At 42.5% G+C, this 23787-nt stretch overlaps 1 long non-coding RNA gene across 2 annotated transcripts in view; it reads right to left on the bottom strand.

Moving 5' to 3' along the window:
• LOC135229168 (uncharacterized) overlaps window positions 1-22443 on the bottom strand; it is a 148754-nt gene extending 126311 nt beyond the window's left edge. Inside the window, exon 1 of one of the 2 annotated variants that reach the window (XR_010319933.1) lies at window positions 22389-22443. This is a non-coding gene — a long non-coding RNA (uncharacterized LOC135229168). Of the gene's footprint in view, window positions 1-6629; window positions 6913-22388 lie in introns of those variants that run through there. The other variant, XR_010319932.1, reaches the window with a different exon arrangement.
• Between the last annotated feature and the right edge of the window lie 1344 nt (window positions 22444-23787).

Here is a 23787-nt window from a genome sequence, read left to right as displayed (position 1 = left end):
GACATATTCTGGACTCTTGGCACTACCTTAACATAAATCCTGACTCTATCCACTTCTCACTACCTCCACCTTACAGCCACCATCATCTCTTGGTTAAAACTGGACTCCATGCACTGATCTTCCCTCTTACAATCTACATAACAGCATCATTTCAGTGGCTTCTCATGGCAATTAGGAAAAATTCCCAAATCCTTCCCATGGTCTTTCATGATGCGGGGCTTGCTCACCATACTAACCTCATTTCCTAACAGTCTTCCCTCAGTTCACTCCACACTAGCCATGACTTATTTCCTGAGCTTCCTCAAACGTGCCAAAACACTTGGTTATTTAAGGGCCTCAGAAACAACTCTTTCCTTTATTGGCAATATCCCTCCCTTCAGAACTTCATACAGCTATTCTCTCCTTTGATATAGGTCAGTTATCTCCTCAAATATCCTCCTCCCATAAGCCTTTACTGACTATTAATCTAAAACAGCTCACCCCACTCATTCCCTCACATGCAACTCTGTCTTATTTTCAAAATATTTAGCTCTCCTTGATATTTTTTGTTAATTGTTACCTGTAAATGTATTTTTTGTGGTTGAGAATATATGCAGCAAAAAATACACCAACTCAACAGTTTCTACCTGTACAATTTAATAAAGCTGGCTACATTCTTGAAGTTGTGCAACCATTCTTACCCTCCTTTTCTGAGTTGTTCCTCTGTCATTAACATAAACCCACTGCTCCTTAAGGTTTCTATCTAATCTTTTCAGTAGCTGTTGTCAATCTGATGCCATGTAGACAGTTCTTAAAAGAGCATATGCTCAAGGTAGACCATTTTTATTAGTTAAGTAAGCTTATGTTCTGGAGCCCTCATGGCACAGTGGTTAAGTGATACAGTAGCCAAGCAAAAGAAGAGCAGTTTGAATCCACCACCTGCACCTTGGAAACTCTATGGGGCAGTGTTATTCTGTCTTACAGAGTCTCTGAGTCGGAATCAACAGCAACAGTTTGGTTTTTTCTTTTTCATACTTCGGTTTTAAGATGATTCAAGGGAATGCTTTTGGTGTAATGTTTAAAGATTATCTCACGGCAATAGTTTCAGGAGTTCATTCACCCTCAGTGGCTCCAAAAAGTCTAGGGTTCATGAGAATTTGAAATTCTGTTCTGCATTTTCCCCCTTTTCATCAGGGCTTTTCTATGGACTCTTTGATCAAAATGTTCAGAGACAGCAGCTGGGAACCTTCTGGTTCTTCTGGTCTCATGGCATGCTAGATGTTCTTTTAAAAAACATGAGTGGATGCTGAAGGTTATCAAATACTTATTTTATTACACCTATTAATATAATCACATTTATTTTTCCTGTACATATGGCAAATTATACTGATTCATTTTCGACTGTTAAACTAACCTTGAATTCTTGGGATAGACCCAACTTGGTCATAATATATTCTTCTTTAGAGTATTGCTGGATTTGTTTTGCCTATTTATTTTTATATTTTGCATCTATGTTCATCAGTGACATTGCCCTGTAATTTTCCCATCTTCTGCTGCTCTTGTCAGGTTTTGGTATCAATATTCATTCTACAAGCTTTATAAAATGAGTTTGGGTATATATTTCATTTTATATTGAAGAATTTGTGAAATATTTCTTGAATATTTGGCAGAATTTGCAGGAAAAGCCATCTGACATGAAGTTTTCTTTTTGAGAATAGTTTGAGCTCTAATTCAATTGTATTAACAGTTGTGGAATTACTTTTGCTTCCTGTTTCTTCTTGAATCGTTGTTATTAACTTACATGGTATGATACGTTTGCCTACTTTACCTAAATTTGCAAATTTATTGGCTAATACGGTTCATAACATTCTCACGTTATCTTTATGTTCTGCAAGATCTGTAGTCATTTTCTTTCTAATTCCTGATATTCGTTTTTTATATCTTCATTCTTTTTCACTTGATCAATATTGCCTAAAGTTTGTCAATTTTACTAGCATTTTCTAAGAATGAACTTTAGTCTTTGTTGATCGTCTGTTGCATGTATTCAATCATTAACAGAAACAAAAATTCCTATGAATGTTTGTTTCTGGTTTTTTCCCAACATTTTGAATGGATGTTTAACTCACTTATTTTTCAAGATTTGTTCTTTCCAATTATATTTTTAAGGCTATAGATTTCCTATATTATATTGTCTGTACTGCACCAATATTTATATGCACTATGTTCATAATTGTTCACTTCAAAATGTATTCTAATTTTCATTATGATGTCTTTTTTGACTCATAGTATTTTAAAATATCCAAGCACATGGAGATTTTGTATTTTCTTTTTCTAAGATGTTTTTTTTTTTTTTTAATTATGGTGTACTTACATAGTATCCTCTATATTATTGCAGACTCTTGAAATTTGTTGAGACTTGCTTTATAACACAGTATACAGTTAATTTTTATAAACACTATGTATGTGCATGAGATGAATGTATATTCTTTCATGGTTAGATAATACACACACATACACATATATCAATTTGGTATTTTTATACATGTTAAATCTTCTGTATCCTTGATAATTTATGGACTTCTATGTTTCTGAGGGGTGTGTTAAAAATCTATTATGATGCATGATGTCAAAAGGAGCCCCACTAGTGCAGTGGTTAAGCACTCAGCTGTTAAACCTTTTGATTTGATCCACCAACTACTCCACAGGAGAAAGATATGACCGTTTCCTTCCATAAAGATTACAGCCTTAGAAACCCTTTGGAGAAGTTCTACTCCATCCTATAGCCACTATGAGTCAGAATTCACTCAACAGCACACAAGAAAAAATGTATGATGTGATGGAAACTCAGGAGTACGAAGCTCAAAGAATTGGTCCTACCTCCAGGGTCAAAGGATGAAGGACAGAGAAAACAGCAGAGACATCCAAAAGCTTGGAAAAAAGGGGGCTGAGAGGACAATGGTTGGTGGTTTAAGGGCTTTGAAAGGCTACCACATATACTGAGGAATCTGAAGTGCAATGTTCTTGCCTAAGGATGAAGACATGCTCATAAAGATCCTGACAAAGCTTTAGGCTTGCACCTCTGGCTGATCTTTGGGCTCCATGGGGGCAGGAAGTGAAGGCTAGGGCAGAGTTTTAGGCACTCTTGCTTAGCATTGAAAGAACGCACCAGTTCGGAGCCAATCTGCAAAGACTGGGATAATGTTACTTTTCCTTTTTGGCTAGAAGCATTTAAAGAAAGCACTGTCATGTCATGAACTGACTGATGAGATAACAGAACAGAACTTCAGTGTCCACACATGAGAAGACATACAATCTTTGCAGAAATAGTTTGGAAACATCACTGAGCAAATGGATGACTGGCCCTCAACAATTAAAAAAAAAAAAAAGCAAACCCTAATGACAGGAGGGAATCTGATTTCCAGAGTTACATTATAATATTTAAGATATCCAGTTTGCAACACACTATTTTAAGTCATAAAAAGAAAAAAGAAAAGGATGGTTCATTTGTTAAGAAGAAAGAAGGAAGAGAAATGAACAGAAAGCATCCCTAAGGAAACACAGATATTGGGATTACTAGACAAAGATTTTAAACCAATTGTCTTAAATTTCCTCAAAGAGCTAAACAAACCATAGACACACACACAAAAAAAGGAAACCAAGAGAAGAATGTTATGAACAAGTAGAAAATATTAATAAAGAAATATTATACAAAAGAACCAAATAGAAATTATAGAGCTGAAAAGTAGAATAGCTGAAATAAAAATTTCATTAGAGGAGCTCAACAGCAGATTTGAGCAAGAAAGCAGGAAAATGTAAACTTGAAAAAGCACAACTGAAATTGTTCTAACTGAGGAGCATAAAGGAAAAAGAATGAAGAAAATGAACAGAGCCTAAGGGACCTGCGGGACAACATCAAGCATACCAATATACTCATTAAGGGAGTCCCAGAAAGGAAAGAAAGATGAAAGGACAGAAAGAATATTTAAAAACGTAATGACTGGAAGTTTCCCAAATGTCATCTAGATATCCAAGAAGCTCAATAAACTCAAAGGACAGTAAATACATAGATATCCACAGACAGACATAATCAAAATGTCAAAAGACGAAGACAGAAACTTGAAAGCAGCAAGAGATAAGTGACTCCTAAGGTACAAGAGAGTCTCAACAAGTTTAACTGTTGATTTTTCATCAGAAACCATTGAGACAAGAAAATAGTGGGATGATGTATTTAAGGTACTGGAAAAAAAATACAGAAACAAAACTATGAACCAAGATGTCAATATCTAGCAAAACTATCTTTCAAAATTGAAGGCGAAATTAAGACATGCCCAGATACACAAAACCTGAGGGAGTGTGTTAGTAGCAGAACTGCCTTATGAGAAATGCTACAGGGAATCATCCTGGCTGGCACGGAAGGACACTAGACAGTAACTTGAAGCCATAAAAAGAAACGAAGACTCCGTAAAGGTAACTACTTAGATAAAACAAAGTCAGTAATATTTTTATATCACGCCTCTCTTTTTCTCATATATGATTTAAAGCACAAATGCATAAAAATACTTACACATCTCTCTTAATGGACAATGTATAAAGATGCAATTTTTGTAACAGCAACGTAAGTAGGGGAGGTAACTGAGCTGAATAAAAGCAGTATTTTCTATACTGTTGAAGCTAAATTTGTATTAATTAAAAGAAGATTGTTATAAACATAAGATATTAATTGTAATCCTCATGGTCACCACTAAGAAGTTAAAAAATATAAGGAAAGGAAATAAGGAGAGGATCAAAATTGTACACTTGAAAAAAATCAGTCAAACACAAAAGTGGACAGTAGTGAAGAAAATGAGAAACAAAATACGTATATGACCTACTACAAAGTAGAAGACATAAGTCCTTCCTTATCATTAATCGCTTTAAATTTAAATAGATTAAATTCACAATTGGGATCATTAAAGTTGTGTGTCAACTTTGTTGGACCATGATTCTCAGTGCTTTGCCAGTTATGATGTAGTTTAGCAGTCGTATAACGATGCAATCATTTCCATGATGAGATGTGATATAATGTGATTACGTCCATGATGGGATCTGCTGTGAGTAGCCAATCAGATCTAAGGGAGTTTCCTCAGGGGTGTGGACTGCATCCAATATAGGTGGACTTTCTGGCAAGGCTCTTGAGCTTTTGCTCACTCTGAGTTCTGCAGCTGGCTCCTCTTCATCTGATCTCAAGTTTTTGGGACTTGAACTCTCAGCTTACCTTCCAATTTTGGGATTCATCAGCCTCCGCAGTCTGTGAGCTGCGGCCTGCCAGCTTACCTGCCGATCTTGAGATCTGTCAGCCTGTGCAGCCTGTGAGCCACAGACCTGTTGTATGACCTGCAGATCTTGAGTTCTGCAGTCCCTGCATCTATGTGAGTCAGGAGAAGCCACCAGCCTGACCCATGGACTTGAGACTTACCAGCCTCTACAGCCTCGTGAGCCATTTTCTTGATATAAAGCTATTTATATATAAATATATATATATACACCTCACTGGTTTTGCTTCTCTAAAGAACCCAGCCTAAGATACCAATTAAAAGACAAACATTGGCAGAATGCATAAAAAAATCATTCGATTGCTATCAAGCTGATCTGACTCATGGTGACCCCTCCCCTCATGTGTGTCAGAGTAGTACTGACACACAAGTGTGTCAGTTCAATGGCTAATTTTTCAAAAGTAGATCACCAAGCCTTTCTTCCGAAGTGCCTCTGGGTGGACTCAAACCTCCAACATTTTGGTTAGCAGCTGAATGCATTAACCGTTTGTACCTCCCAAGGACTACAACATGTATCTATGTTTATTTCTGTATTACTTCTCTTTATACTATATACATACATACGCACATACACAGACATACATACACACACACATAGACATCCATGAGTGGTTCATACAGATGCTTTGGACTTCAACTAGCAGGGCTCTATTAATTATTGATAGAAAAGTACTGATACCAGTTATAAATGCGTATTTGTCCATTTCCCCTTTCAGATTTATTAGTTTTTGTATTTTGGAGCGCTGTTGTTAGACACGTACACATTTAGGATTGTTGTATCTTTTTGGAGAATTGAACCTTTATTATGTTATGTCCCTACTTATTCCCAATAATACTCCTTTTTCTGAAGTATAATTTGTCTGATATTAATACAGCCACTGCAGTAGAACTGGATAATTTTCAACCATTTCAAGAGGTAGCATAAGATCAAGAACTGATGGTATAAAAGGAAGAAATCGAAGCTGCATTGAAGGCATTGGTGAAAAACTATCCTCTCTCCACCATCTTCACTAACTCTGACACCAACTGTCCCTCACACAGCACTCCCTACTTCTCTGCCGGGTTCAATAACTCATTGCAATGGCCACACAGAACTCACAGTCCATACTCACGATTATGGGGTTTATTAGGGAAGTAAGAGTTATAGCTCAGGCTCAAAGACACTCAGAATACAGTTCTTCTATCAGGACAGCCTCTTCCCTCCTGTGCTCATAGGCGTGCCTCTGCCTGGCCTTGGGCCGGCCTCTCTCCAAAGGCACTCAGCTTTCCTTCTCCATGGGCCATCATCTCCTATAGCCAGGTCCCTGTTGCTTGGTCTCTCCTGCCATGGCATCTTACCATCTTCAGGGTTACAGCTTCCTCTCTCTATCTCAGTCTCCTGCTTCTAGGAGCTTCTCAGTGCAGGGATCTCAGGTCCATAATATACACTCGGCTCTTGGCTGTTCTTCCTTGATGGGAGTTGAATCCTCCTCTTTGCTCTGGAACTGGTTCTCTTTGAAGGGAAAACTAAACAATCCCCTTGGTGAGCCACAATTACCCTATCACACAGTCCTGCCCAAGCACCAGGGTGGATGTTATAAGACCATGGCTAGAAAGGCCACACAAAGTAAACAATCACATCACAGTACCTTGGACTCATTTTTCAAGTGAAGTACCAAAAATCCCATACGAACAGATTGGTAAACAATATAATCAATAGCAAGAACATTTTCATAATTATGTTTTCTGTATTTGGAAGAAATCTATAGCACTATTCTTATTATGCCAATTCAAACGGATCACAGAGATTAGTGGTAGATGTTGCAGTACCAGAAAACTCTCTGGTCAAACAGTCTGTGAGCAGTCTTACAAACATGGATATTCCACCAGAGTCAAAAGAATGACGTTACGTATCATCAAAGAGAACATTTCAAGATCTAGCCTGAAGTAGAATGTTGTCACTGATAGGCTAAAATCCATACACTTACAAGGAAGACCAGTTTATATGACTATTCAAATTTATGTACCAACCACTAATGCCAAAGATAAAGAAATTGAAGATTTTAAACAACTTCTGCAGCCTGAAATTGATCAAACATGCAATCAAGATGCATTGATAATTACTGGTCATTAGAATGTTAAAGTTGGAAACAAAGAAGGAAAAGTAGTTGGAAAATACAGCATTGCTGAAATAAATGATGCCAGAAATCTCATGAAAGAATTTTGTAAGACCAGTGACTCATCCACTGCAAATATTTTTTTTCACCAACATAAACGGCAGCTATACACGTGGACTTTACCAGATGGAACACACAGGAATCAAACTGACTACATCTGTGGAAAGAGAAGATGGGAAAACTCACATCATCAGTCAGAACAAGGCCAGGGATCAATTGTGAAACAGACTGTCAATCGCTCAAATGGGAGTTCAAGTTGAAACTGAAGAAAATTAGAATAAGTCAAAAGGGGCCAAAGTATGACCTTGAGTATATCTCACCTGTATTTAGAGACCACCTCAAGAATTCATTTTACGTGTTGAACACTAACGACTGAAGACCAGACGAGTTGTGGAATGACATCAAGGACATCACACATGAAGAAAGCAAGAGATCCTTTAAAAGACAGGAAAGAAAGAAAAGACCAAAACGGATGTCGGAAGAGACTCTGAACGTTGCTCTTGAATGTCGAGTAGCTAAAGTGAAAGGAAGAAATGATGAAGTTTTGAGTATTGAGACACCGCCAGTGATCCCTCTTACAAAAACGACCAGAAAAAACAAGTAAAGCGATTATATTTATGACAAGCTAGGAGCCCTGAACATCAAAGGTAAAGTTACAAAATGGACTCAGCGGCAGGGGGAGGGAGAGACTATTCAGAAGTGGAGAGGAGTTACTGGACCTGAACAGCCAGGAACCCTCAGGCACCGTTCCCTGGAGCGACTGCAGTGGGGCTGGCAGTGGTGTTCCACAGGCGTTTAGCTCAGGGAAGGACAGCAAGTTGCACAGACTACTCACACCTCCAGAGCAAGAGAAGAACGGCACTCTCAGCAAAAGCTAATTACTTGTGTTTATTTTACTACGCCCCCAGCCCCCAAGCCGGCTTCAGTGGCTGTCAACTTCCCTGGGCCTGAGATAGGCCCTGGTAACACTCTGAGCCATTTTTCCGTCCTTGAAGAAGGTATAAGTTCACAACTGGGGGAAAGATAATCTGCCATCTCAATTAAGCTGGGGAGCTCAGGACAGAAGCAGCTCTTGTTCAGGTACAAACAGTCCATGGGCTTTGAATACCTTTCACCCCAGCATGGACCTGTGTGGGCCCATTTCAGGAGAATAGGCCCTTGTTGCCAGACTGCAACTGTTTCAGCTGGACGGTGGAAAGATGGGTGTTTGATGTTTGACACCGCTTTGCCTATTAAACAGGGTCTTCACCTACCCACATCAGGGGCCTAAGGACTGCTGGCTCCACCCACAATACCTGGCCACCTGTGACAGGGCTCCAAGGATAAGTAGTACCTCCCAGAACTTACAACCAAAAGCATTGGGTACCCATCGCTCTTCTGCAGAACCCACCCGTGTGCTCTACAGAACAGGGATGCACTTTCCTCACAGACACTCAGAGGACAGCTGTCAGACCCCTGCCTTGATCAGACTCTGACCCCCTACTGCAGCCAGATACTTCTGCCTACACCAATAACCCCTGCCCCTTTAAGACGGTAGGACAGAGCCTGTACCTTACACTTTATGACCAACTACCTGGGCACCTGAGTTGAATCCATACAAGAAAAGTAAATGAACTCCTAGGCTCATATACCTGGTAACAGTGCTAGCCATCTGGTGATAGTACATTAGAGCTTCAAAGGTGAAAATAATCAACCTACCGCACTCAAGCAGCTTATTTGGGAATACCAAAACTAAACAAAGCAAGAAGCTAGGATACAAAAAGCAAGCATAAAATAAACTAATACAATAACTTATAGATTGCTCAGAGACAACAGTCAATATCAAATCACATAAAGAGGCAGACACGGGGGCAGGACCAAGATGGCTGACTAGGTAGAAGATTCCGCTTATCCCTCTTGAAACAAAGACTCGAAAAAAACAAGTGAACTGATTACATAAAGGACAATCTACAAACCCTGACCATCAAACACAGAACTAAGGAGTTGACCTGAGTGACAGGGGAGCGAAAGCCACGCTGCAGCAGGGACCGCTTCCAGAGCCAGTGTCCCACGCCGCAGCCTTGAGCCCTCGCGGTTTCCTGGTGTCAGAGTGGTGGGGCTGATTGTGGCTTACTGAGACAGGGAAGAACAGATATAGGCCTAACCCTCAGGACCAACCTCAGAGGGGACCCAGGCAGCACACGCAGGCTCCACACAGACGCGGCTGACAGGGAAACGAAAAACTGTAGGGAAGCAGCGACTGGTTTTGGAGCCTGGAGTGCAGCGTCCCAGAAAGGAAACCCTGGTGCTGGGCTTTGGACTAAGTGTGGGGGAGCCGATTGTGGCTTCCTGAGATGGTGTGAGCATGGATGCAGCCCTAACCTTCTGGGACAGTCTCAGCAGGGATCCAGCCAGCACACACGAGCGACACAATGCTCTGGAATCTCAGAAAAAACAGTCCTCACCAAACAACATAAGTAACTTTGTATATTTTGCCAGGCTACTCTCTTCTATACATCTGATTCCACCCCTCATTGCCCCAGCCAGCTTCATTAACATTGGAATTCTCTGTGCCAGAGAGTGAAGTGCACTGCTGGATTTTTTTTCTTCTTTCTTTTCTAACCCATTCTCCTTGCCTGAGAAAAGCAGCATTTAACAATCAAAGGAAAAATCCTTCCCTGACTTCCCTAAACTGAAATAACAGTACAGAATCAGCTCCATCCAGGCATTAACAGACCCCATAGTCTTTGGCTTTCACCCTACAGGTAACTAGGTGGCTATTACAATGTAAAGGCAATTCTGATAGAGAACTGACCATAATTGTTTTAGTTCAGCAGTGGAAAGGCAAGTTCTGGAGGTCAGATACCTCTCTACCTATTAAACAGAGCCCTCGCTGATCCGTACCAGCGAACTGAGGGCTGAGACTCCACCCACATCACCTAGCCACCTGCTAGAGGGGTCTGAGAATAGTGACGCCTACCCAAGCATTGGGTGCCTAAGATACAGCTGCAAAGCCCACCCACCAGAGTGCTCTAGAGAATAGAGCCACACCTACCTCACTGACACTTGAAGGAAGGCTGTCAGCATCCTGCCCTCCTCGAAATGTGACCCAATGCCACTAATAGAAACTGGTGCATACAACCATCACCACTACTCCTCTAATAGGTGAGAGCCTACACCACACACTAGGTGACCAGCTATCAGGACACCTGAGCTGATTCTGTTCAAGAATAGTGAATGGACTCATACACTTATATACCTGGTAACAGCTCAGGCAAGCTGGTAACAGGATGTAAGTGATTCAAAAGCTACATCAATCACGATACCACAATCTAGTAGCCCCTCTGGGTGTATTGTAACAAAACAAAATAAGAAGATAAGACTCAGTGAGCAAATATAAAAGAAAATATTACAATATCTTATAGATGGCTCAGAGACAGCAGTCGACATCAAATCACATGAAGAAGCAGACCATGATTGCTTCTACAAACCCCCAAATCAAAGAATCAAAATCATTCCCAGATGTAGATACATTACTAGAATTGCCAAATGTAGAATATAAAAAAATTGTATACAGAATGCTTCAAGACATCAGGAATGACCTCACAAATGAAATAAGGCAATCTACAGAAAACACCAAGAAATACGCAGATAAAGCAGTTGAAGATATCCAAAAGATTATTCAACAACATAGTGAAAAAATTAATAAGCTGCAAGAATCCATAGAGAGACAGCATTCAGAAATCCAAAAGATTAACAATAAAGTCACAGAATCAGACAACTCAATAGGAAGTCAGAGGAGCAGACTCGAGGAACTGGAATGCAGAGTGGGGGAGCTGGAGGATAAGGCAATTGACACAAATATAGTTGAAGAAAAATCAAATAGAATTTAAAACTATGAAGAAACCCTAAGAATCATGGGGGACTCTATCAAGAATAATTTGCGTGTGATTGGAGTTCCAGAACGGGGAGGGATAACAGAAAATACAGAGAGAATAGTGGAAGATCTGATGGCAGAAAAATTCCCTGGCATCGTGAAAGATGAAAAGATATCTACCCAAGATGCTCATTGAACCTCATACAAAATAGATCCCAAAAGAAAATCACCAAGACATATCATCAAACCTGCCAAAACCAAAGATAAAGAGAAATTTCAAAAGCACCCAAGGATAAACGAAAAGTTACCTACAAAGGAGAATCAATAAGTTTGCACTACTCGGCAGAAACCATGCAGGCAAGAAGACAATGGGATAACATATACAGAGCACTGAAAGAGGAAAAACTGTCAGCCAACAATCATATATCCAGCAAAACACTAAAACATGAAGGTGAAATTAAGATATTTACAGATAAACACAAGCTTAGAGAATTTGCAAAAACCAAACCAAAACTGCAAGAATTACTGAAGGAAATTCTTTGGTCAGAAAATCAATAATATCAGATACCAACACAACACAAGGTCACAGAACAAAACATCCTGATATCAACTCAGATAGGGAAATCACAAAAACAAAATAAGATTAATTAAAAAAATTGCTCAAAACAGGGAATCATTGATGTGATTATGTAAAAGATTACAATAGTCAAAAAAGAGGGACTAAATACAGGAGGCTTAGAAATTACATATGGAGAGGAAACCAAGGCGATACAGGGAGAAACAACTTAGGTTTTTACTTACTCAAACCAGGGTAAATATTAAGGTAACCACAACGAGGTCTAACAATTCCATACTTCAAAATAAAAACCAAGATAAACATAACGACTCACCAACATAAATTCAAATACTATAAAAAGGAGGAACACACATTCTACAAAGAAAAACTCAGCACAAAAAAGTAAATGGAAAATGAAATTGTCAAAAACAGGCATCAAAATGACAGCACTAAACTCATACTTATCTCTAATTACACTTAATGTAAATGGACTAAATTCACCAATAAAGAGACAGAAAGTTGCAGACTGGATAAAAAAACATGATCAGTCTGTATGCTTCCTAAAAGAGACACGCTTTAGAGTTAAGAGACACAAATAAACGAAAACTGAAAGGATGGATAAAAACATATCAAGCAAACAACAATCAAAAAAGAGCAGGAGAGGCAATATTAATTTCCAACAAAATAGACTTTAAAATTAAATCCACCACAAAGGATAAAGAAGGACACTACATAAAGATTAAAGGGACAATTTACCAGGTACATATAACCGTATTAAATATTTATGCACCCAATGATAGGGCCGCAACATTCATAAAACAAATGTTAACAGAATTAAAAAGTGAGATAGACACCTCCACAATTATAGCAGGAGACTTCAACACAACACTCTCGGTGAAGGATAGGAAATGCAGTAGGAAGCTCAATAGAGACAAGGAAGATCTAAGTGCTACAATTAAACAACTTCACTTCATAGACTTATACAGAACACTCCACCCAACAGCTGCAAACTATAATTTCTTTTCTAGTGCACATGAAACATTCTCTAGAATAGATCACATATTAGGTCATAAAACAAGCCTTTGCAGAACCCAAAACATTGAAATATTACAAAACATCTTCTCTGAACAAAAGACCATAAAAGTAAAAATCAATAACAGAAAAACCAGGGAAAATAAATCAAATGCTTGGAAACTGCACAATACCCTGCTCAAAAAAGACTGGGTTATGGAAGACCTTAAGGAGGGAATAAAGAAATTCACAGAATTCAACAAGACTGAAAACACTTCCTATGAAAACCTTTGGGACATGGTGAAAGCAGTGCTCAGAGGTCAATTTATATCAATAAAGGCACACATATTAAAGAACAGCCAAAACGAAAGAACTGTCCCTACAACTTGAACAAACAGAAAGAGAGCAACAAAAGGAACTGTCAGGCACCAAAAGAAAGTAAAAAATAAAAACTACAGCAAAATTAAATGAATTAGAGAATAGAAAAACAATTGAAAGAGTTAACAAGGCCAAAAACTGCTTCTTTGAAAAAATTAACAAAATTGATAAACCATTGGCAAGACTGATTAAAGAAATACAGGAAAAGAAACCAATAATCCAAATAAGAAGTGGGATGGGCCATATCACAACAGATCCAAATGAAATTAAAACAATCATATCAGATTACTACAAAAAATTGTATTCTAACAAATTTGAAAACCTAGAAAAAATGGATGAATTCCTAGAAACACACTACCTACCTAAACTAACACAAACTGAAGTAGAACAACTAAATAGACCCATAACAAAAAAAGAGATTGAAAAGGTAATCAAAACACTTCCAACAAAAAAAAGCCCTGGCCCTGACGGCTTCACTGCAAAGTTCTACCAAACTTTCAGGAAAGACTTACCACTACTACTGAAGGTATTTCAAAGCATAGAAAAGGACGGAATACTACCTAACTCCTTCTATGAAGCCAGCATAACCCTGATACCAAAACCAGCTAAAGACAACACACACAAAAAAAGAAAATTACAGACCTATATCCCTCATGAACATAGATGCAAAAATCCTCAAGAAAATTCTAGCCAATAGAATTCAACAACATATCAAAAAAATAATCCACCATCACCAAGTAGGATTTATACCAGGTATGCAAGGTTGGTTCAATATTAGAAAAACAATTAATGTAATCCACCACATAAAAAAAGGACAAGAACCACATAATTTTATCAATTGATACAGAAAAGGCATTTGACAAAGTCCAACACCCACTCATGATAAAAACTCTCAGCAAAATAGGAATAGAAGGAAAATTCCTCAACATAATAAAGGGTATTGATACAAAGCCAATACCCAGCATCATCCTAAATGGAGAGAGCCTGAAAGCATTTCCCTTGAGAACGGGAAACAGACAAGGATCCCCTTTATCACCGCTCTTATTCAACATTGTGCTAGAGGTCCTAGCCAGAGCAACTGGGCTAGACAAAGAAATAAAGGGCATCCAGATTGGTAAGGAAGAAATTCAATTGTGTCTATTTTCCAACAACATCATCTTATACACAGAAAAGCCTGAGGAATCCTCAAGAAAACTATTAAAACTAATAGAAGGGTTCAGCAAAGTTTCAGATTACAATATAAACATACAAAGCAGTTGGATTCCTCTATATCAACAAAAAGAACATTGAAGAGGAAATCATCAAATGAATACCATTCACAGCAGCCCCCAAGAAGATAAAATACTTAGGAATAAACCTTACCAAAAATGTAAAAGAGCTATACCAAGAAAACTACAAGGTACTACTGCAAAAAAACCAAAAGGCACCTACGTAATTGGAAAAACATATCTTGCTCGTGGATAGGAAGACAACATTGTAAAATTGTCCATTCTATCAAAAGCCATCTATAGATACAATGCACTTTCGATCCAAATTCCAATGACATTTTTTAAAAAGACGGAGAAACAAATCACCAACTTCATATGGAAGGAAAAGAAGTCGTGGATAAGTAAAGCATTACTAAAAAAGAACAAAGTGGGAGGACCCACTCTGCCTGATATTAGAACCAATTATACTGCCACAGTAGTGAAAACAGCCTGGTACTGGTACAGCAACAGACACATAGACCAATGGAACAGAACTGAGAATCCAGATATAAATCCATCCACATATGAGCAGCTGATATTTGACAAAGGCCCAGTGTCAGTTAATTGGGGAAAAGATAGTCTTTTTAACAAAAGGTGCTGGCATAACTATATAGCCACCTCCAAAAAATGAAACAGGACCCCTACCACACACCATGCACAAAAACTAACTCCACATGGATCAAAGACCTAAACATAAAATCTAAAACGATAAAATCATGGGAGAAAAAATAGGGACAACATTAGGAGACCTAATACATGGCATAAACAGAATACAAAACATTACTAAAAATGCTGAAGAGAAACCAGATAACTGGGAGCTCCTAAAAATCAAACACCTATGCTCATCTAAAGACTTCACCAAAAGAGTAAAAAGACCACCTACAGACTGGGAAAAAGTTTTCAGCTAAGACATCTCCACCCGGTGCCTGATCTCTAAAACGTACATGACTCTGCTAAAACTCAACCACAAAAAGACAAACACCCCAATTAAAAAATGGGCAAAGGATATGAACAGACACTTCACTAAAGAAGACATTCAGGCAGCTAACAGATACATAAGGAAATGCTCTTGATCATTAGCCATTAGAGAAATACAAATCAAAACTACAATGAGATTCCATCTCACTCCAACAAGGCTGGCATTAATCCAAAACACACAAAAAAATAAATGTTGGAGAGGCTGTGGAGAGACTGGAACACTTATACTCTGCTGGTGGGAATGTAAAATGGTTTACAACCACGTTGGAAATTAATTTGGTGCTTCCTTAAAAAGCTAGAAATAGAACTACCATACAACCCAGCAATCCCACTCCTCGGAATATATCCTAAAGAAATAAAAGCCTTTACACAAATAGATATATGCACTTCTACGTTTATTGCAGCACTGTTTACAATAGCAAAAAGATGGAACCAACCAAGGTGCCCATCAATGGATGAATGGATAAATAAATTATGGTATATTCACACAATGGAATACTGCACATCAACAAAGAACAGTGACGAATCTGTGAAACACTTCATAACATGGAGAAACCTGGAAGGCATTATGCTGAGTGAAATTAGTAGCAAAAGGTCAAATATTGTATAAGACCACTATTATAAGATCTTGAGAAATAGTTTAAACTGAGAAGAACATATTCCTTTGTTGTTATGAGGAGGGGAGGGAGGGAGGGTAGGAGAGGGGTATTTACTAAAGAGATAGACAAGAACTACTTTGGGTGAATGGAAGAACAACACTCAACACAGTGGAGGTCAGCACAACTGGACTAAACCAAAGCAAAGAAGTTTCCTGAATAAACTGAATGCTTCGAAGGTCAGCAAAGCAGGGGCAGGGGTTTGGGGACCATGGTTTTAGGGGACATCTAAGTCAACTGGCATAATAAAATCTATTAAGAAAACATTCTGCATCCCACTTTGAAGAGTGGCATCTGGGATCTTAAATGCTAGCAAGCAGCCATCTCAGATGCATCAATGATTCTCAACCCACCTGGATCAAGGGAGAATGGAGAACACCAAGAACATAAGATAGTAACGAGCCCAAGAGACAGAAAGGACTACATGAACTAGAGACTACATCATCCTGAGATCAGAAGAACTAGACAGTGCTGGGCCACAACCAATGACTGCCCTGACGGGGGAACATAACAGAGATCCCTTGAGGGAGCAGAACAGTGGGATGCAGACCCCAGATTCTCATAAAAAGACCAGACTTAATGGTCTGACTGAGACTGGAAGGACCCCAGTGATCATGGCCCCCACACCTTCCGTTTACCCACTACGGGAACCATCCCCAAAGCCAGTTCATCAGACATGGGTTGGACTAGACAATGCGTTGGAGAGGGATGCTGGTGAGGCGTGAGCTACTTGGTTTGGGTGGACACTTGAGACTATGTTGGCATCTCCTGCCTGGAAGGGAGATGGGTGGGTAGAGGGGCTTAGAAACTGGCAAAATGGTCACAAAAAGAAAGAGTGGAAGGAGGCAGTGGGCTGTCCCATTGGGGGGAAAGTAATTGGGAATATGTAACAAGTTGTGTATAAGTTTTTATGTGAGAGACTGGCTTGATTTGTAAACTTTCACTTAAAACACAATAAAAATTATTAAAATAAAAAAAAAGAAGCTGACCCATGATTGCTTCAACAAGCTCTCAGAACGAAGACTCAAGGAATCTTCTCGATGAAGGTGCAATCCTGGAATTACCGGATACAGAATACAAAAGATTAATATACAGAACTCTCAAAGATATCAGGAAGGAAATGAGGCAAAATACAGAACAAGCCAAGGAACACAAAGATAAAGCAGCTGAAGAAATTAAAAAGGTTACTCAAGCACATAATTAAAAATTTAATAAGCTGCAAGAAACCATAGAGAGACTGCAATCAGAAATTCAGAAGATTAACAATAAAATTACAGAGTTAGAAAACTCGATAGAAAGTAAGAAGAGCACAACTGAAGAACTGGAAGGCAGAATTACTGAGATAGAAGATAAAACTCTTGGGACCAATATATTTGAAAAGAAACCAGATAAAAGAATTTTAAATGAAGAAATCCAAAGAATCATGTGGGACTTTATCAAGAGAAATAACTATGAGTGATTGCAGTACCAGAACAGGGAGGGCTAACAGAAAATACACAGGGAACTGTTGAAGATTTGTTGGCAGAAAACTTCCCTGATATCATGAAAGATGCTCATCAAAATCCATATAAGGTATATCTCAAAAGAAAGTGACCGAGACATATAATAATCAAACTTGCCAAAATCAAACATAAAGAGAATTTTAAGAGAGGCTAGGGATAAAGGAAGTCACCAAAAAAGGAGAGTAAATAATAATAAACTTGGACTACTCAGCAGAAATCATGGAGGCAAGAAGGCAATGGGATGACTTATACAAAATATTGAAGGAAAAAAATTGCCAACCAGGAATCAAACCATAACCCTGGCCCTCTGGCCTTAGCCCTCTAACTCTAGCCCCTAAGCCCTAAGTCCCAAAGCCCCTAAGACCCTAAGCCCTTAGGTCCTAACCCCCAAGGCCCTAAACTCTAACCCTAACCCAAACTCTAACCCCTATACCCTAAACCCTAACACCTAACCCCTAACCACCCTAACCTTAACGACCCTAACCCTAACCCTCGAACCCTAACCCTCTAACGCTAACCTGAAACCCTAACCCGAAACCCTAACCCTCTAACTCTAACCCTCTAACTCTAACCCTCTAACCCTAGCCCTCTAATCCTAGCCCTAAACCTAACCCCAACCCCCAAACCCAACGCCAAACCCTAAACCTCAAATCCCTAGCCCTAAACCTAAGAATGAGTCTAAGCCTAACCCTATCACTTACCCCTAAACTGTAAACCCTAACACTTAAAACCCTAACACACAAAACCCTAACACTCTTAGCCCTAACACATTCAACCCTAACACCCTAAATGCCAAAACCCTAAACACTAACACCCTTAACCCCAACCCCTAAACCCTAAACTTAAACGCTAAACCATCTAACCCTCTAACCCTAATACCCTAACACTAAACCCTAAACCCTAACCCCAGCCCCCAGCCCTAACCCTCACTCTAAGCCTTAAACCCTAAACCTTAAGTCCTAAACCCTAGGCTCTAAGCCCTAAGCCCTAAACCCTAAGTCCTAAAACCCTAAACTCTAAGCCTTAAGCCCTAAACATAACCTTCTAACCCTAAACCCTAAAACCTTACCCCAGACCCATCCCACACCCCTAAACCTGAACCCCTAAACCCTAGCCCTAACCCCTAACCCTAACCTCTAAACCATACCCCTAATCTTCTAACCCTAAACCTCCAACCCTAACCCTCTAACCCTAACTCTCTAACCCTAACCACAACACCAACCCCAACCTCTGAACTCTGAAACCCTAAACCCCTAACCCTAAGCCTCTGAACCCTAAGCCTAAACCCTCTAACCCTAAACCCTAACCTTCACCCCCTCACACCCTCGCCTTCTCACTCCCTCACTCTATAATCTTCTCAACCTCTAACCCCCTCACCCTCTAACCCCTCACCCTCTAACTCCCTCAATCTCTAACCCCCAAACCTCTAACACCCACCCTCTTACCCCAAACCACATATCCCAAACAAACCCAACACCAACCCCAACCCTAAACCTAAATCCTGACCCCTAAAACCTAACCCAAACCCTACCGACTAAACCCCAAAACCCTAAACCCCCAAAACTGTAAACCCCAAACTGCAACCCCTAACACCTAACCTGTAAATCCAAACTCTAACCTCAAACCCTAAACCTAACCCTAACACCTAACCCCAACCGAAAAACCCTAACCCAAACCCTAACAACCCTAACCCTAACATCCCTAACCCCAAAACCCTAACCCCAACCCCTAACCCCAAACCCTAACAACCAGAACTCTAACAACCCTAACCCTAACATCCCGAACCTCAAACCCTAACCCTTTTTGTTAGCAGCCGTAGCACTTAACCACTAGCCACCAGGGTTTCCATGAGCAGTCACAGGAATAGACATATGCACACCCGTGTTCACTGCGACATTATTCACAGTAGCAAAAAGATGGAAACAACCTAAGTCCTCGTCCACAGAGGAATGGATAAACAAACTACGGTACATACACACAGTGGAACACTACACGACAATGAAGACCAATGATGAATCTCTGAAACATCTCACACCATGGATGAATCTGGAGCGCATCACGCTGACTAAGTCAATCACAAAACGACATATACACTAAGAGACCACTATCATAAAAACTCATGAAAACATTTACACACAGAAACAATCCTTGATGTTCATCAGGCAGACGGAGAGTGGGTAGAGAAAAGCTAACTAAACAATAACCAAAAAAAACAAACCCACCGCCGTCGAGTCGATTCCGGCTCATAGAGACGCTATAGGACAGATTAGAACTGCCCCATAGAGTTTCCAAGGAGCGCCTGGTGGATTCGAACTGCAGACCTTTGGTTAGCACTGGTGGGTCTTAACCACTACGCCATCAGGGTTTCCAACCAAACAACAGATATGTGGTAACTCTGGTGAAGGAAGAGACGGTACACAAGACTGGGAATCAACCTCAGCCTCACTCTAACCCTAACCATAACCCTAAACCACTTGTGCCCTAGCCTAGTAACCCCAGCCCTAACCCCAACCCCCAGCCACCTAAAACCTATACCCCTAAACCTAACTCCCAAACCTCTAACCCCCCAACCTGAACCCCTAACACCAAACCCTAACCCCTAACCCTAATCCTCTAACCCTTCTGCATCTCTGGGCCTCTCGACTCTCCGTCTATTTTCTCCCTCCAAATCCTACTAACACTCAGTGGAATTTTGAAGTTTCAGCTGTGCTTTGCTTCTTGTTGTCTCCACCGGTCCCATCAAGGCACTGCATCGTTTATTTGCTCTGCTTCACTATTGAGTTCCAAAACCATGGCTTAGAATCACCTGACACTGAACCTCAGCGATTCGGCGCAAGGCTGCGAGAGGGCGTGCGCACCGCCGGTTCTGTTCTGCCCACCAGGCCCTCCGAGCATGGGAACCTCCTGGACCTAAGCCAGGACGACCTGGGTACCGCTGCAGTGGCGACAGCAGAAGCTTTTCTTCCCGAGGGACCCAACGCCCCAGGGCGCTCTCTCAATACTCCCGTTAATGCTATGGTTATCCTAACCCACTCCTTCTGCGAGACCTAGTGGATCCTCTACCAGGCCCAGCCTTCACAACCTGCACCCCCCTGCCGTGGTCATGTACAGGAACCTGCAGGACCGCGCCCTCCCCGCCCAAGCTCTGCCCCTCCACACCCTGATGCCCTGCAGGCCTCTACTAGGTCCCCGCCCAGGGGAGAGTTGTCACCCCGCACGGAGGAGGGGGGGGCCACGAGGAAACATTCGGAAACCACTCCCCAGGCACGAAGCCGACTGCCCGTATTGAGACCGTGTGAGCAGGGCTGCCCCGCCGACTGGAGCCTGCAGGGCATCACTCACATTTGTCAGCTTCTCACCGCCCTCTGGGCTTGGGGTCCCAGAGCAGCCAATCCCCCCGGGGCGCGGGGCGGTCCGTCCGCAGGGGCTGGAAGATCGGGTTGGTGCCCATGGCCGGAGCGCTTAAAACCCTTATAAACCCTCACAAACCGTCAGCTCCAGACCTTCAAATGTCAGCCCGAGAGACACCTAATCTCCAACCTAAAAAAAAAAACCACACCTGTTGCCATCGAGTCAATTCTGACTCATAGCGACCCTATAGGACAGAGTAGAACTGTCCCACAGAGTTTCCAAGGAGCGCCTGGTGGATTCAAACTGCCAACCTTTTGGCTAGCAGCCTTAGCACTTAACCACTAGCCACCAGGGTAACCCACTGAACCCACTGCCACCAGGGTAGAGCCTCCAAATCCCACCAGTCTGAGGAACCCTCAAATCCCCTCAGCACCAGAGACCGCGTCCACAGCGACCGCTACACAGCACCGCACAAACGTTTAAGTTAACAAACAACAAGGGCGCTCAGGACCCCTTCCTGCTACCCCCACCCCCGCCACCCAGAGGGGGAGCAGGACCCGGCATCCACACTGTTAACAGACACTGAATCACTGCTGCTTCCACAAGGAGTAGGGTCCCTGCTCTGCTCCACAGATTCCCAGGACCCCTTCCTTTCCCGGTGGGGCCGGGGCCGCGCCGACGCCCCAGCCCCGAGAGTAGACCAGCCAGGCGCGGGCGCGGGCGCGGGATGCCTCAGCCTCCCAGGCACAGCGCCCAAAACAGTAAGGGGCAGCGGGGCCTTGGGCGGGGGATCCCTCTCTCCCCGTCCCTGGCACCCTACGGAGTCTGGTGGGGGTGGGATGACGAACGGGGGCGAGTGCCCCGTCCTCAGTCTGGAGTCTTACCCCCCTGGCGAACTCTGGGCCTTGGTTTCCCCCCTGGCAGAGGGAGCAGGTGGGGGGCGGGGGGGCAGGAGCCCATCCCCCAGCTTGGCCCGCAAACCCGCCCCGGGCAGAGGAGGGACCTGGGCGCAGCCCTGGACACGGCCTTTCTCCCCAAGCCCTTCAAGCCCCCAGGCCCGAGGGCACTCCGCAGCTGGATCCCGGGGCTGGACCCCCACCCCCGCCCCCCGCAAATCCATGGGGATGCAAATTTCGCAGACCAGCTGCGTCTCCCGGGCCAGAGGCTCCCTCTCGCAGCCCCTAGAGTGGCTGCGTCCGCCCGCCCCCGCGCCGCATCCGCCCCTGGGGATCACTCCGGACGGGGTACGCCGGAGGGGGCGATGCGAGCTGCTAACCCAACGTCCGGACTCCCCAACCTCTGGAGCCCCCGGGATGCTGGCACTGGGAACCGCCCTCCCGGTGCCTTCCCTCCACACCTTCGAGGGGCCGGGCTTGTTCAGTCTGGGAGCGGGTCCCTCCACCCACCTGCCGGAGTTTCCTACCTTTCAGAAAACACGGCACGGAAAGCAGCACGAACACCGTCCGCTGTAAGGCGCGCCATCTGGCCCGGGCCCCTCACCACCCGTCCGGGCGCTTCCGGGAGTAACTGGCTGGACGGCGAGGAACATGGCTGCTGGCCCCCCCCAGCGGCCTGGGTAGGGGGCGGGCGTGGGGGGGTTGGGCCTCCAGAGGGGACGGTGGGGTCTAGAAGCAAGGACAACGCCAAGGTGTGCGGGATGAGGAGACGGGAGACGTCAGGAGAGGGCCCTCTCGCGTGCAGAGTTAAGTATTGGAGGTGCAAGGGTTAAGTGCTTGGCTAACTGAAAGGTGGGCGGTTGGAACCCACCAGCTCGGGGGTTGAAAAGATCTGGAGATGGGCTCCCATAAAGATTCTAACCAAACAAAATCCGAACCAGTTGCTATTGAATCAATTCCGACTCATAGTGACCCTATAGGGCAGAGTAGAACTGCCCCATAGGGTTTCTAAGACTATAAGTCTTTACCGAAGCAGACTGCCATGTCTTTCTGCAAATAACCAACTGGCGGATTCGAACTGTCCACCCTTTGGTTAGCAGCCGAGCTCTTAACCACGGTGCCACCAGGGCTGCGCCATAAAGACTGCAACCTAGGAAACCTTGTGAGGCAGTTCTAAGCTGTCGTACAGGGTTGATATGAGTCAGAATCTCTTGATGGCACACAACCATGATTGTACTAAGAAAAATTCCTCCAAGCATCTGCCTACATGACCCCTGAAGCACATATGCATGCACGCTATCAAAGCAGTGCGGCCAAAGACAGGAAATTGGGATAGAGACATTATAGACTGCACACTGAAAAGTGATTTCTGAGGGGCATGCAGCTCAAGCGGAGGAGGTAGCATACAACTAAATGCCCTTCTCCTTCTATTGTTCAATGGTCTTCAGAAAGAATGTGTCCCAGGAATTAACTGTAGCCCAGGAGAACTTGAAGACAGCAAATACAAAGGACCGGTCAGGATGCTTCTGCAGTGGTCAGGGTGAGCAGTGATGGTGGTAGTGCAGGTGGGAACAGTGGGCAGGCTTGAGGTGTACTTTGGAGCTTGAGCTGCCAAGAATTGCTGGTCAATCAGATGAATGGGATGAGGGGAATGGAGAATCAAAGGTGACTTCTAGAATTCAGGCTACCATGAGCGCATGGTCACCAGAGCCATTCTCTACCATGTGGAAAACCATGGAGGAACAAACTTGAGAAAATGACCAAAAGATTTTTTTCTGTACATGTTAGATTTGGATGTCTGAGGTCATCCAAGTGTGGAGAACAGTTCCCAGCTGTGGATACCACTCTGAGGTAGAGTAGTTTTCTGGGTTCTAAGAATTTGAAGATCATCAGCCACTGGTGGTGCAGT

Source organism: Loxodonta africana, unplaced genomic scaffold (assembly GCF_030014295.1).
Source record: "Loxodonta africana isolate mLoxAfr1 unplaced genomic scaffold, mLoxAfr1.hap2 scaffold_106, whole genome shotgun sequence".
Classification (NCBI taxonomy): Eukaryota; Metazoa; Chordata; class Mammalia; order Proboscidea; family Elephantidae; genus Loxodonta; species Loxodonta africana.
This window is presented reverse-complemented; position numbering and strand designations above follow the sequence as displayed.